The sequence below is a fragment of the Budorcas taxicolor genome, chromosome 10, assembly GCF_023091745.1.
Source record: "Budorcas taxicolor isolate Tak-1 chromosome 10, Takin1.1, whole genome shotgun sequence".
In the NCBI taxonomy this organism is placed as follows: domain Eukaryota; kingdom Metazoa; phylum Chordata; class Mammalia; order Artiodactyla; family Bovidae; genus Budorcas; species Budorcas taxicolor.
The window spans coordinates 75,179,610-75,194,299 of NC_068919.1; the positions used below are offsets into that span (position 1 = coordinate 75,179,610).

General features: G+C 43.7%; 1 protein-coding gene across 1 annotated transcript in view; it reads right to left on the minus strand.

Annotated features, from left to right (window-relative positions):
- The window catches only part of SPTB (spectrin beta, erythrocytic), a 128,097-nt gene that overhangs the window by 83,914 nt on the left and 29,493 nt on the right, over positions 1 to 14,690 (minus strand). The window lies entirely within an intron of this gene.

Sequence of the window (14,690 nt, forward strand, 5' to 3'; positions counted from 1 at the left end):
GTCTTTCCCAATAGATAATAAGTGGCTTGAAGCCAGGGACAGTCTTATTCATTCGTTTCATCCCAACTACCCAGGATAACTCCAGGAACATAAAATGAGGCTAGAAGACGCTGAACAAATGGGTGAGAAGGGAGAAATGCCAAGAAGGGCTCCTGAAGAGCTAAGAACAGCTACTGCAGAGGACACGCTATCGGACGGCCAGTCTGGAGGTCAAGGTGGTGGAGAGGCTGGGGACACGGCACAGACAGGAGTGCTGTGGATGCGGGCTGGTCCTGACGTTCTCGCTCTTGTCCCTGCTGCTTCAACATCACAATCCTCCCATCACCTCCTCTTTTGCTGGACTGTGCTGGCAGAAGAGCGGGCAGTGGCAACAGGATCCAGCTCCTATGATCCCATCTTGAAACCTTTCAGAGCAGCTCTGACTCAACCCACACCTCAATCTCCTCACCCAGCACTGAAACACTGATGAACGCAGCCTCCTCTCGCCCAGAACTCATCTAGACAGGGATGCCACGCCCACTCAGCCAAGAAGTCTTTTAGATATTCTTTCATGTGTCACAGAAATGTCAGTCACAGAATGGTTTCTATCTCTACAGCTCTGCTACCCAAACAAAGAGAGCGACTTTAAGAGTTGAACCTATAAATAATATATAAGTTATGGGTGCCAACTTGGTATTCATTCACATTAGAGCTTTTCAAATAATTCAATTAAAATGAATCTTTTAGATGTTGCTCAGGCCCACAAGGACTCCCGAGGGAACGGGAGCTAGCTGGAAGAACTCCCCATCCTGGCCCAGGGCACAAGCCTGACGCAGTTGGGCCGTCCCCTGGAGACACACAGCAAGTTGCTGGCAAGGCTCCTGTCTCCCAGCAAAGCCACAGGCAGCCTCTTCCGGCCCTGTAGGGCCTGCCCCTCCTGTGCATGATCCCCCACCCTGCAGGGAGAGCACCTCTTGGCTCCTGGAATCCACTCAGCCTTCTTCTCTGGGTGCTGCTGATGGGGAAGCCCCCACTGCTGGCTCATGCAGTCACTCTGCTGCCCACGGTCCTCAGGAAAAGGACTTGGCTCTCTGTAGGACTATGCAGCAAAGCCCAAGGCGAGGAAGGGAACATGGAATTTACTGAGACCATTATATTGGGTTGGCTGAAAAGTTCCTTCGGGTTTTCCATGAACTAGCATAGAGAAACCTAAATGAACTTTTTGTCCAACCCAATATATACTGCCTCATTTTATATGTGCCCACATTCACAAACTATTAGATATTATTACTGTTATCGCTGCTGTTAGTATTACTGTGCCTGCTCTATCAAAACAGCAGACCCGGGTTGAGATCCTAACTCCCATACTTAACTTAGTAGTCATGTGCTCTTCTATCTATACGTCACTCACCCATGTTGTACCTTGCTTTCCCCATCTGTAAAATGGGAATACCTTGTGCTTCCATGCACAGGATCAGGCCTAACAATGCCTGACTGGCTCTTTCTACAAACAGCTTGGAGGCCTCTTCCAGTCATCCCTGTGGTTAGGTGTGGCTGTGTGATTGAATGAGCACAAGTGACACCACTTCAAGGTCTAGACTAAAGGGCCAAGATGAGAAGAACCTGCTTTCCTGGATGACTATGGGGAACAAAGTCTCCCCCACAATTTATACTCATTTACTCATCTATGATGTGAGCCAGAAGTAACATTCTATTTTACAGTTCTTTATTAGAGCAGTTACAATGCCCTAATCAATATATTCATCATTTACCATATAAAGCTATTGTATAGATACTATAAAGTTATATGAAAATGATGTATAAATTACAAAGTACCCTAAACCCCAAGGTATTCTTATTTACAAAAAAAAATGCAGTATCTCTCAGTATCAAGTTTTGAGTCTGCTCAATACAGACACTCTCACAGCAAAAAGAAAAGTTCATAGTTGATGGAGTCTATAGTCATTACCCCTCTGCCCCTTCTGCAACTGTCTTTCCCTTTCAACTCTGCTTCAAGCTTTCCCAACCTCCCTTAATACCAGGTTCCTCTACTGAGTCTAATGACTCAAGTCTAATTCGTCCTTTAGACCTACTTCCATCCCTACTTCAAAACGAAATTGACTCTGACAGCCTAATTTCTTATCTCAGTAAACTCCGCAAACAGAAGGATGCCATTTCCACCCTGAAAGTCTTTGCCTATGGTTATTGCTGTTGTTCAGTCACTAAGTCGTGTCCGACTCTTTGCAACTGCATGGACTGCAGCGTGCCAGGTTTCCCCGTCCTCCACTATTTCCCGGAGTTTGCTCAAGTTATGTTCATTGAGTTGGTGATGCTGTCTAACCATCCTACCCTCCGCTCCCCTCTTTTCCTTTTGCCTTTAATATGGTAGGGACTTTTGCCTGGCATATCATAGGGACTGGATGGAACACGTTAATTGAATGAAACTGATGTATCTACCTTCCCAAGGGGCAGAGTATCTCTCCCAGGAAACTCATCTTAATAAGTACCTTATGAAAATAGATTACCTTATTCAAAGGATGGATATAAAAGATACAACGTTAGAGCCAAACCAGACAAATGGGTGATAAGCAGTTGGTTGGACAGGCCACTCAGCACATTCAAATTGTGTGAGGGAGGCAGCTGTGTATTGTACCTACAGGGAAAGTCAGTTTTGCTTAGAGAGCCCCTGAAAGGTGTAGCCTTAACTCAATGTATGACCTGTGCTAGGAGGCAGACTCTGGGTGGGAGAAGGAACCATCCAGAGTTAAAGAACTTAGCAAGAGAAATGCAGAATGAGGCCCTTATTTCCTACCTTCTAGAGTTATACTCAGACCTTTCAGCCTTACTGCTGGCCTGACCATAACCAAGGACTTTGATGAATTTTCCAACGCTATTCTAGCATCGTGTATATGACTACAGAATCAAGATAAGTATTCACAGGTAGGTTGATACTGTTTATTAATTTAACATTTTTTAATTGAATAAAGCACGCCCCAAAAGCCATGAAATACTTAAGTATAAACAGAACAAAACATGTCCAGGATCAATAAGCAAATGATTACTGGCAAAGGTGTCAAAACAATGTAACAGAGAAAGGGTAGTCTTTTCCAACAAATGGTGTTGAACAACTGGACATCAAATGAAAAATAAAATGAAACTCTACCTCACAACACAAATTGAGGGTAACTCAATATAGATTATAGACCTAAATGTAAAACCTGAAACCTCTAGGAAAAAAACCAGGAGAAAAATCTTTGTAATGCTGGGTTAAACAAAATATTTTAGGTACAACACCAAAAGTATGATCCATAGAAGATTGAGTATTATAAAAGAAAAGAACTCATTAATTTGACATCAGAAATAAAAACGTCTACTCTTTGAAAGATATTGTTAAGAAAATGAAAATATAAGCCACAGACTGGGAGAAAATACTTGTTAAAACTCATGTGATATCATACAATACATTTCTTTCTCTGTCAGACTTATTTCATTTAGCATAATACCCTCCCTGTCCATCTATATTGTTGCAGATGGCAAATCATTCTTTTTTATGGCTGAAGAGCCTTCTGTTGTGTGTATATATCTACCACACCTTCTTTAGCCACTCATCTGATGGACACTGGGGTTGCCTCCATACTTTGGCAATTGTAAATAATGTTTCTACAAACATCGGGGAACATGTATCTTTTCAAATTAGTATTTTTGTTCCTTTTGGCTATATACCCAGGAGTGGAATTGCTGGGTCATATGAGAGTTTGATAGTTCTATCTTTAGTTTTTTGAGAAACCTCCATACTGTTTTCCACAATTGCTGCAACAATTTACATTCCCACCAACAGTGTAAGAGGGTTACCTTTTCTCCACATTCTTGTCAACATGTTATCTTTGTTTTTTTGATGACAGCCATTCTGACAGATACGAGGTGATATCTCACTGTGCCTTTGATTTGCATTTCCTGATGACTAGTGATGTTGAGAATCTTTTCATGTGCCTGTTGGCCATCGGTCTGTGCTCTTTGGTAAAATGTCTATTCAAGTCTTTTGCATATTTCTAATCAAGCCGTTTGGGTTTTTCTTTTCATGTTGAACTGTATGAGCTGTTTATATATTTGGATATTAATCCCTTACCAGTCACACCATTTGCAAATATTTTCTCCCATTCAGTAGGTTGCCTTTTCATTGTGTCAAAAAATTTTAAGTTAATTTAGGTCTCATTTGCTTATAACCCTTATTATCCCCATTTTATGGGTGAGGAAACTGAGGCTTAGAGAGTTTGGCGATTTGCCCCTGTCCATTAGCCAGCAAGCGATGGAGCCAGGATTCAAACTCAGGCAATCGGGCTCAGAGCCCCTGCCCTTAACCACTGTGATCACAGCCCTGCCTGACCTGAGCCCTCTGCAGGAAGGAATGAGACATCAAAGGATCAGGGTGCCTGTAAACAGTTTTTAAATCATCTGGGACAGATTCTTCCACACCCAGCTCAACACCAGGCAACAAGAACATCAAGGAAGGCAACAGGAAAGAAAGATGATCTATGTTGGGAGGCCACGAGGCCTTTTAGGGTCACAGTTAATCCAACCCTGAGATTTCAGAACACAAATATACCAGGCCTGTAGTGGGCATCAGATTCACATTTCCTCTGAGGATCTCCAAGCACCTTTCTCCCCCAAATCCTCACAGATGGAGAGACGACAGGAAAGCAAGGTGGGGTAACTTTCCTAGGACAAACCAGTGGCAGCATCGGAAGGGAAATGTCTGTGTTTAATCCCCCAGCTCTTTTTTGAAGCTGCAGTCTAATTTTAAGGTCCCTCCTTAACACCACACACATCCATCTATTTTCAGAAGAAGGGAAACCCAATGTGTGGAGCCAGAAGAGGGTTTCTGCAGGTTTTCCAAGGTGCTGCAGCTTGATAACACTCTCCGCCCATCTGTTAAAGTGCGCGGCAAATATTATCACCTGAATGCAGCTGAGGTCAGGGTACCCCTGGTTCTGAGCACTGGAAGTGGGCTACCCAGAACTGGACAGCAACTGGACAGTACGTCAGTGCCTCACCCCATAATCAGGCTGAGCTGCTTGCAAAGGAACCGCTACCACATTCCTCTCTTAAAGAGGCCTGACTCCAAATAGCTTGGCTGGGGCCAGGGCAGCGAGAGGTGCCAAGTGCCTGCCGTTCCCAGGGAGCCGTGTGTGTGTGGCCAGGGTGGTGGACACATAAGCCAGGGGCGGTCATCTGAACAGTGTGGAGAAATGAGCGGTCATTGCTAAAATAGTCAGCAAGTAGCTCCCCAAAGCTCGCTATGCCTCAACATTCTCTAGTATGTGGTAGCAATACTTGACCATTCCAAGGGTTTGAGCTAGCTTCCAGAAAGAACCACAGGGTAGCACATGGGAGATTTAGTCCAGAAATAGTAGACTAAGGTGACTTTGACTTGGGAAAGTGAACCAGGCAGTGCCGCGCCAGTGGCTGGCGACATCTGGAGTTAGGCAGCCATGGGATGACCCCGGATTTAGCCACTCATTAGCTGTGTGGCCTAATTAGGCCATTTCTTTAAACTCTAAGCTTCTGTTTCTTCTTCTATATAGAAAGTGGAGTTAAAGACACGTGTACCCCAACGTTCAGTGCAGCACTACTTACAATAGCCAGGACATGGAAGCAACCTAAATGTCTGTCGACAGATGAATGGATAAAGATTGGTACCTATTTAAAATGTAATATTACTCAGCCATAGAAAGGAATAAAACTGGGTCATCTGCATGGACCTGTAGATATGGACGGACCTGGAGTCTGTCACACAGAGTGAAGTAAGTCAGAAAGAGAAAAACAAGTATTGTCTATTCACGCATATGGATGGAGTCTAGGAAGATGGGACTAATGGGCCTGTTGGCAGGGCAGGAATAGACACACTGATGCAGTGGACAGACAGGTGGACATAGGGAGAAAAGAGGAGGGTGGAACAATTGAGAAAGTGACCCTGACATATATACACTACCGTGTGTGAAACAGACAGCTAGTGGGAAGCTGCTGTGCAGGGAGCTCAGCTCAGGGTTCTGTGACAACCTAGATTGGTGGGATCTGGGGGGTGGCAAGGAGGTTCAAGGGGGAGGAGATATATGTATACACATAGATGATTCACTTCATTGTACAGCGGAAACTAACACAACATTGTCATGCAATTATATACCAATAAAAACAGAGTGGAGTTAGCAATCCTCACCTCACAGCACTGCTGTTTGGATCAAATGAGACGATGTATTTAAGAGTCTTTCACAGAAAACCTGGCTCGGGGTGCAGCCCTGAATACGTATGTGCTATACCAGGTCTGTGGCTGGCCTCACAACTGAGAAGAATGAATTGTTGCCCCTCTTTGTACCTCAGTTTCTCCAGCAAGAAAACAGCAACTGCTCTTCCCCCACCTCTACTGATGGCACTTCAAAGCCGGGGATATGCAGAAGTAGAGGGTTTCTTTAATCATCAGAAATGGTATCCAGTGTTTACGTGGCATCTACTCAGGGACTGGCCATCTCGCCCTTTTGGGTATCTGTGCAGATCCTCCAAATGCTGGATGACAGACTTCTGATGAAAACAAGCAGGCTACACTTCTGCACTTCTCAAGTTTTGATGGTGCCGGGAGCAGACACGAGGAAGCAACCATCTCCCGTGTGTCAAAGACTCGGGGAGGGACGCGGAGCAGTCATGCTGATCCCACTCCAGATTTGTCATCTGACGCCCCCTCTTTCCTTCCAAAGAAGGGAAAGATGTCTTTATTCCATGGGGTGGGGGTGGGGATAAAGTCAGCGTTTGAATATTCATCACAATTCTTCACAACAAACACAACAGTAACTTCCTGACTTTCTCATTTTCCCTTGGTCACAGCCCATCACAATGCCCTTATTCCATCACAATCCTTACTTCTCAGGCCAGAAGAAAGGGACAGGAGTGACATTTTGTTGAGAGTTAGGACAGGTTTCTGGCTTGCTCAAGCTGCCTTTTCTGGATAAAGGCCATCAGCTGTCAAACTAACCTGAGGAGCTGGGCTATGAGACGAGAGTGGCTTTGCATAGAGGGGGATGCTGCCTGTCCCACCTGGGCAGCTTCCCCACCCTGTGTCACTTGGCAGGCATGGAGAACACTGACACTAACCATCTTCTCCTAGCATTAGCTCCCATGCCTTGACCTGAACCATTCCACCTCCTCCACCACCACCACCACCATCCAACCTCCCGTCCCAGAACTGCCTAGGACAGGACCATTATTAATTTTGTGTATTTCCTTTAAGCCAACCTAATATGTTTTATTAGATTTTTTAGAAGATTTTTTGATGTGGACCATTTTGAAAGTCTTTACTGAATTTGTCACAGTATTGCTTCTGTTTTTACGTCTTAGGATTTTTGGCCCTGAGGCATGTGGGATCTTAGTTCCCCGACCAGGGATCGAAGACCACCTACATTGGAAGGCAAAGTCTTAGCCACTGGACTGCCAGCAAGTCCCTAGATCATTTTTTAAGTATAGAAGTGTTATATGCCAGGCCTTTAGAAAATCCAACAAAACAGGCTGCAGTGGAGATTCGACAATAGCAGTCTACCCATCCTCAAAATGGTGCCCCCAAGCTGAGTAGACTGTCCTCACATGAATAAGTGACAGTGGTGCCCGCCAAGAGCTGCTTAGCAGGAGTTCCTATGTAAAAATGAGGGCTAGAAAACCCAGCCTGCCTTTATTTTTACAGTTACCCTTGATTACCAGTGAATGAATGCCCTCAGTTGTGAGCTATCCACAGCTCTCCCCATCTAAACCCTCTCCCTGCATTTTATGCAGTCAGACCTCTGGCTATTCATGGGATAAGATCAGATCCCAACGCACGATAGGAATTTGTATCTCCAACAACAAATGTTTGTAGAACACCATCACAGAACAACAATGATAATAACAATAACAAATACAGTAACACACGTATTCAGCGATGACTCAGTACATGAGATGCATTATGCTAAGTGCCAGGCCTACATGGGAGTGTATTGATAATGAAACCAGCTGTGAGTAATTTCCACTTTCTCCATTTTATAAAGGAAGAAAGTGAAGCTTACTGGCATTCAGGAACTTCCCCAGGTCACACAACTGTAGAAGCAAGGGGTGAGGTGCAACCCACAACTGGTCTGACTTCAGGATGAATTGCCACTCATGGTAAGTTTTAACTTTGTTAACAGTCCAGTAATCCATGTTGACACCTAGCAGGGCCTCAGTCAAAAAGAAACGTGAAGATGATGCCAGAGGTCCCATTATAGAAACACCTCCTATGTATAAAACTCAGGTTTACTATTCTCCCCGACACCGCATCCCATCTCTACCCAAAATACATTTAAAACACATTCAGGGGATCCTACCTGCTCTAAGGTTTCTGCTTGGTGTTTAGAAGTCTGTCTGCATCCTGTTCCCTTTGTGACCACAGCAAGCCACTTTAGAAGAGGCAAGCACATGGCTCCTCCTGAAGGCCTGACCATTTCAGGTCACTAACCCACCAGATATAAGACCTGGACATCCAGAGACCTCGAGCTATTGTTCTGTCTACATATAACACTCCCTTGTAAAAGAAAGAGACAGAGGGACACACAGACACACAAAAACACTGGAAAATGAAAGATCCAAAGTAACCCATAACCAAACCAGGCCGGGGCTCGCATTTGAAGTGAACTCCTCTAAGCCCCGGCCCATTATCTGGGCTTGGCAGAATTAGCCCACTCCCCAACTTATCTCTCTTTGTACCTACACAGCTTGCTACACCCACTGCATGTGGACATTCTTATCAGAAAATACCCACACACAACAAGCGTTTGCCTTTGAACAGAAGTAGCTGTTTAGCCCGCCAAACATCAATAACTTTGCATAACTATTGATACATATATTGTGAACACGTACAGAAAGCTCATGACCACAGAACAGACACTGACTGCAGGGCACAAGTGGTCTGTGTGTCTTTGGAAACTGTCAACCTATTACAAAATACCTGTCACTCTCCTCTTTCCCAGCAACCAGAAGAACAAAACTTGCCATCTCTGAATTATTCATTCACTCCACAAATATTTTCTGAGCACTGTGTGCTCTTAAAGTTTTACCAAACTGTAGGATTCTAGAGATGAGAAGAAAGTTGTCCCCTAGTTCTTTTTATGACACTGGTATCAGGAGGCAACGGGATCATCCAGCATCAGACTTGCCACAAGGTAAGAGCCTTTGACAGGATTCCTAGGTGGTGCCAGTGGTAAAGAACATTCCTGCCAATGCAGGAGACGTAAGAGATGTGAATCTGATCCATGGTTGCCCCTAGAGGAGGGCATGGCAACCCACTCCAGTATTCTTGCCTGGAGAATCCCCAAGGACAGAGGAGCCTGGCGGGCTACAGTCCATAGGGTCAAAGGGATGCACAGACACGCAAAAACACTGGAAAATGAAAGATCCAAAGTAATCCGTAACTAGGTCTCAAAGAGTTGGGACATGACTGGAGCGACTTAGCACAATAGCGGTTGACAATGTGAAGTTATTGCTTTTGGGGTCAAGTGGTATCATGTGCGTCTCCGACACTGGGAAACAAAGACTCAGCAACAGCCTCATCGACTCCCTTCATTTCTGAGTCAAATTATTTTTGACTCTTTAAAGTTTAGCATTTTGGTTTTTAATATGTGCTTGTCATTTGTTAAATATATTTCATGGTCAGACATTTGGGGCCAATGTTTGTTGGTTTTTAAAAACACAGAACTACGTTTTATGCATAAAGTCGGTAGATCATGGAGTCAAGATAAAATGTTTACTGGCTGAATAGTTCTTAAAAGATGGAAACCACCACCATAAAGCACTGTTGCAGCCATGGCTTAAAGCACCTAGTGAAATTCGAGCTGCACCTTCCCTGTATCACCTGCTGTGATCAGAATGAAAGCAGAGAACTGTTACTCCTGACTTGTGGTAAGTAACTTGATTATAATGCGTCAGGATGACTGGAATTCCCTTCTCCCTGCACTGAGAAGCCTGATCTTAACAAAACAAAAGCCCACACGGTAATTAAAAACCCTGCCCCAGAAGTGGAGTGGGAGGTGGACCTCATTCTCCTTAAAAGTCTTCGAGGGGTCAGGAAACACTGAGGGAGGGCGAGAGAGCAGGGGTTGTAGAGACCCTCAAAGTTGGTGTATGTATCACATGAGCTGTGTGTAAGAGGACTGATGGGGCCTCAGAACATGTGTAGCTACAGGGGTCTAGATGACAGGCAGCTGCAGAAAGCCCTGCAGATATGGGGGGTGGGGGTGGGGAAGCCATGCTCCTGGGGCAGCTGAATGCACAAGTTGTATCTATCACTGGATGAAAGCACAAGGCAGATAAATGTGTGCACCTGTGTTGTGGCAGTTGATTAATTCAATTAATAGTTACTGAGCACCTGCAGGGCTTATGGCTGCTTACTGTGGGGAAAGACAGTATCTCCCGCCTTCAAGGAACTCATGATTGCCTTACAATAAGACGATGACAAGGAAATGTAACTGAGTGTAGTCAGGGACTGCATGAACCATATATACACACGGCTTGTTTAAATCGGGCCTTTGTCTCACTGATCCTTCAAATTCTTGAAGGCTGACAGCAAGAAAGAAGTCAACTCAACAATCAAATCCCAATCTGCTCTAGTTCTGCTTGATAAGGTGAAAGAGGACATCAGGAGCTCTAAACACAACCTCAGGGCAGAGGAGCTGTGTGTATGTGTGTGCATCTGTGTGTATGTGTGTAGAAGCATTTGTTGAAAGCATGGATATCAAGATCTAGGGTGGTCTGCAGCCAGCCCATTAAGCTATCAGGAACTCACCATCCACCAGTAGCTCCACATCCCCATATGTCTTTTTTTTTCTTTTTTAGATTTTTTAATGTGGACCATTTTTAAGTCTTTATTGAATTTGTTATAATATAGCTTCTGTTTTATACTTTGGTTTTTTGGCTCTGAGGAATGTGGGATCTTAGATCCCCGACCAGGAATTGAACTTGTATCCGCTACACCGGAAAGAGAAGCCTTAACCACTGGACTGCTGGAGAAGTGCCCCCATATGTCTTAACAGCCATAAAAGCCACTTGTCTATATGTCGAATCATCTCCAGGTGTGATTTCCCCAGTTTTCCACAAGCTTTGCAGCATCAAGCCTAACCACTTTTTAGCACATTTAGTTCAAAAAGCCTCAGGTAATTGAAATAGAGTGTCAATAGAAAACAATGATTCAACAGGCCAGTTTAAACCAACTTGGCTGCTGGTCTTCTCCCAAAGAAACATCAAATACCAAAATCCTGGCCCCATTTGAAGGTGTGGTCTAGCCATATAAAGGAGAATGGGCAGAACATATCTGCAGATAGCACTCTTCAACTATAGACCAGAGCTCAGGCTAAGAGGACCCTCATGTGGGCTTCTAGGAAGACTTTTCCAAGATGGATCCAGTGGGCACTGGGGAATAAGTGGATGAGTAGAGAAAAGCCTGTTCATCTAGCCTTCAGGTACCTTGGCAGATCGACTGTGGCTCCTTCAAGACACACTGGCCTTGAATCAGAACATCAATTCAGAAATGTAAATCCCAGACTGGGAGGAACCACCAAACTCCTAAGTTAAAACAGCAAGCAGGACTCAGAGCCTGAAGTGAGAGCATTTACTACCATGAGACACAGTGCCAGCTGTTGGGAAATGCTGACCTGTTATAGTCCCTTCCTTTTTCAGCTATAGTCTAAATAAACTACTTGAAATTCACTGTGGAATCCATGGCTAATAGGGAAGCCACCCTTTGCCGTTATGTTGGACAGAGCAGGCCAGCTCTTGGAAAGAAGCTGCCTTCTACTATTCACAATAGCCAAGACATGGTAATAACCTTAATGTCCATCTACAGATGAATGAATAAAGACGATGTGATACACACACACACACACACACACACACACACACACACACGCACGCGTGCGTGCAATGGAATACTATTTAGCCATAAAAGAGTGAAGTAATGTCATATGGAGCAACATGGATGGACCTGGAGATTATTATACCAAGTAAAGTCAGCCAGACAGGGAATGACAAGTACCATATGATCTCACTTACATGTGGAGTCTAAAATATGATACAAACGAACTTACCTGTGAAACAGGAACAGAATCACTGACATAGAAAACACACTTATGGTTATCAAAGCAGAAAGGGGGTGGGGGACGGATAAACTAGGAGTTCTGCATTAGCAAATACAAACTACAATATTCAAAATAAACCACAAGGGTCTTACTGTATAGCACAGGGAACTATATTCAATAATCTATAATAAACCATAATGGAAAAGAATATGAAAGAGAATATATATGTATATGTGTAATTGACTCACTTTGTTGTACACCAGAAACACAACATTGTAAATCAACTATACTTCAATTTGAAATAAAAGCAAATATGAATAAATATGAATTAAAAATAGGGGAAAAAAGAGAAAACAAGCTTCCTGTTTTCTTCAATGCCACCCTATGGATGAGTAGGCAAAGGGAGGCATTCCACATCAGCACACACTTCCACTTCCATTACAGCTTCTGACCAGGTGACCATTTTACCTTCCCTGTAAAATGCTCTCAGCCCTCTCATCTGTGCCCTCACTTTGACACCCTTCAAGACAGAGAATGGCACCCTTAAACACCCTCTGAGAATACGCGCGTCTGTGACACTTTTTCATGACCCCTCTGATGACTCACAACTGTCACATTTATAAGTTTTATGTTTTAATTCTTTTATTGCCATTTAAATCTACCTGAAAAAAATAACAACCAAATAATGGTTCCTAGTTTACCTTCAATATAAAGATAGAGGTCTGATTACAGACACATACTTAAAGAAAATCATTCTTACTCTACTTGTTTTCTAATATCATGATCCAAATCCTTTTGGCTTTTATTGAGGATCCTTAAAAATCACATTCCTTTTTTTTTTTTTTTCTGGTCTCATTAATACCCACTCCAATTTCCCTCATTTCTCTCTAACTGGGACCTCCTCAGAGAGACTTATCCCTGTGAAGGACCAGTCAGATGTTTTGGAAGTATGACCTCGTGGTTCCTCTCCTGTTGGCAACTTTGCAACATTGTCAGTACATCACATAGTCATTTTCCATTCATGGTTTAGATGAGTAGTTAAGGCTCTAGCCCAACAAGCCTCCTCTGACATTGTTTTCATCAATCGACTGCTAATAAATACACTTTGAAATTTTTAAAAAATGGAAAAATAAATAAGAGCTGGTTGTTTAACAGAAGCATAACACTCTTGACTTACATCACGTTTATGTTAATAAAAAAAAAATCAACTGACTTTTAATGAGCACCTACTATGTACACGTACCATACCTGGACACATCTATACTCGCAGAGTTTTCAGACCCAGTTAGACGTCATACAGATCATAGTCCCTTATCTGTAACAATGCTGAAATTCAAAAAGCTTTGAAAGCACAGAAAAATTTGTAATTCATTTGGTGGTAGAGTCTGCCCTGAACGAAGTTAGGCTAATTTATATTCTTCATTTATCCACCTTCATAGGAGAAGGCAATGGCACCCCACTCCAGTACTCTTGCCTGGAGAATCCCATGGGTGGAGGAGCCTGGTAGGCTGCTGTCTATGGAGTGGCGAAGAGTCGGACGTGACTGAGCGACTTCACTTTGACTTTTCACTTTCATGCATTGGAGAAGGAAATGGCAATCCATTCCAGTGTTCTTGCCTGGAGAATCTCAGGGACGGGGGAGCCTGGTGGGCTGCCGTCTACGGGGTCGCACAGAGTCAGACACGACTGAAGTGACTTAGCAGCAGCAGCAGCATCCACCTTCATGTGAATGTTTTGCTGCCAAAATATCACGCCCAATTATAGGATGCCACCCCAAACACAGTATAATTTTTCTAAATCTAAGAAATTCTGAATTCCAGGCTAATTCTAAACCCATCCCCTTAAAGGCTGTAGCATGTTTTTTGCAATATAGTCAGTATATCACTTAGTCATTGACTCCTTGGTCATAGTTTACTAAAGAAGAAGAAGAGAAAAGAAAGAAATTCTGAATTACAAACACATACCTCCTACTGGCTTCAAAATAAGTTGACCATGAACCTGAACGTTAGGTTGCCTGTTATATTATTTTATGAGGACCTCAGTTTCCCTATTCTCCACAGCCTCTTCTCCCAATGATGCTACCATTCTTTCTCTCTCTTCCCCTTCCCTTTCTTCCCATCAAACTCTGCTCTGAGGGACCAAAGATGCCAGAGTTTAAATGTGTTCCCACCTCTGTCCAATAGAGTGATAGTCAAAGGACCAGACGGTTGAAGGTGGTCTTTGAGGCATTAGACACAGAAGTGCTAAATGTGGGACAAGCTGGCCGGATATGGTCTGCTTTCCATCTATCTAGTGGTCATATTCCTCATAAACCTAACACTACTTCCCTAGCAATAACTCACTTCTCACAGAAATGCCTAGAGAGTCTATGGCCATACCACCCTGAACATGCCCCATCTCGTCTGATCTCGGAAGTTAAGCAGAGTCAGGCCTGGTTAGTACTTGGATGGAAGAAATGTCTAGAGAGACCCATTCCCTGCTCACTTAGCCCTTTTTGGATTCTTTTAACCCTCCAAGGAAAGAGACCCATATCAGACTCTCTGAACAGCACAACAAGTTAGAGGCACGGTTTTTTAAAAGTCCATGGATGTT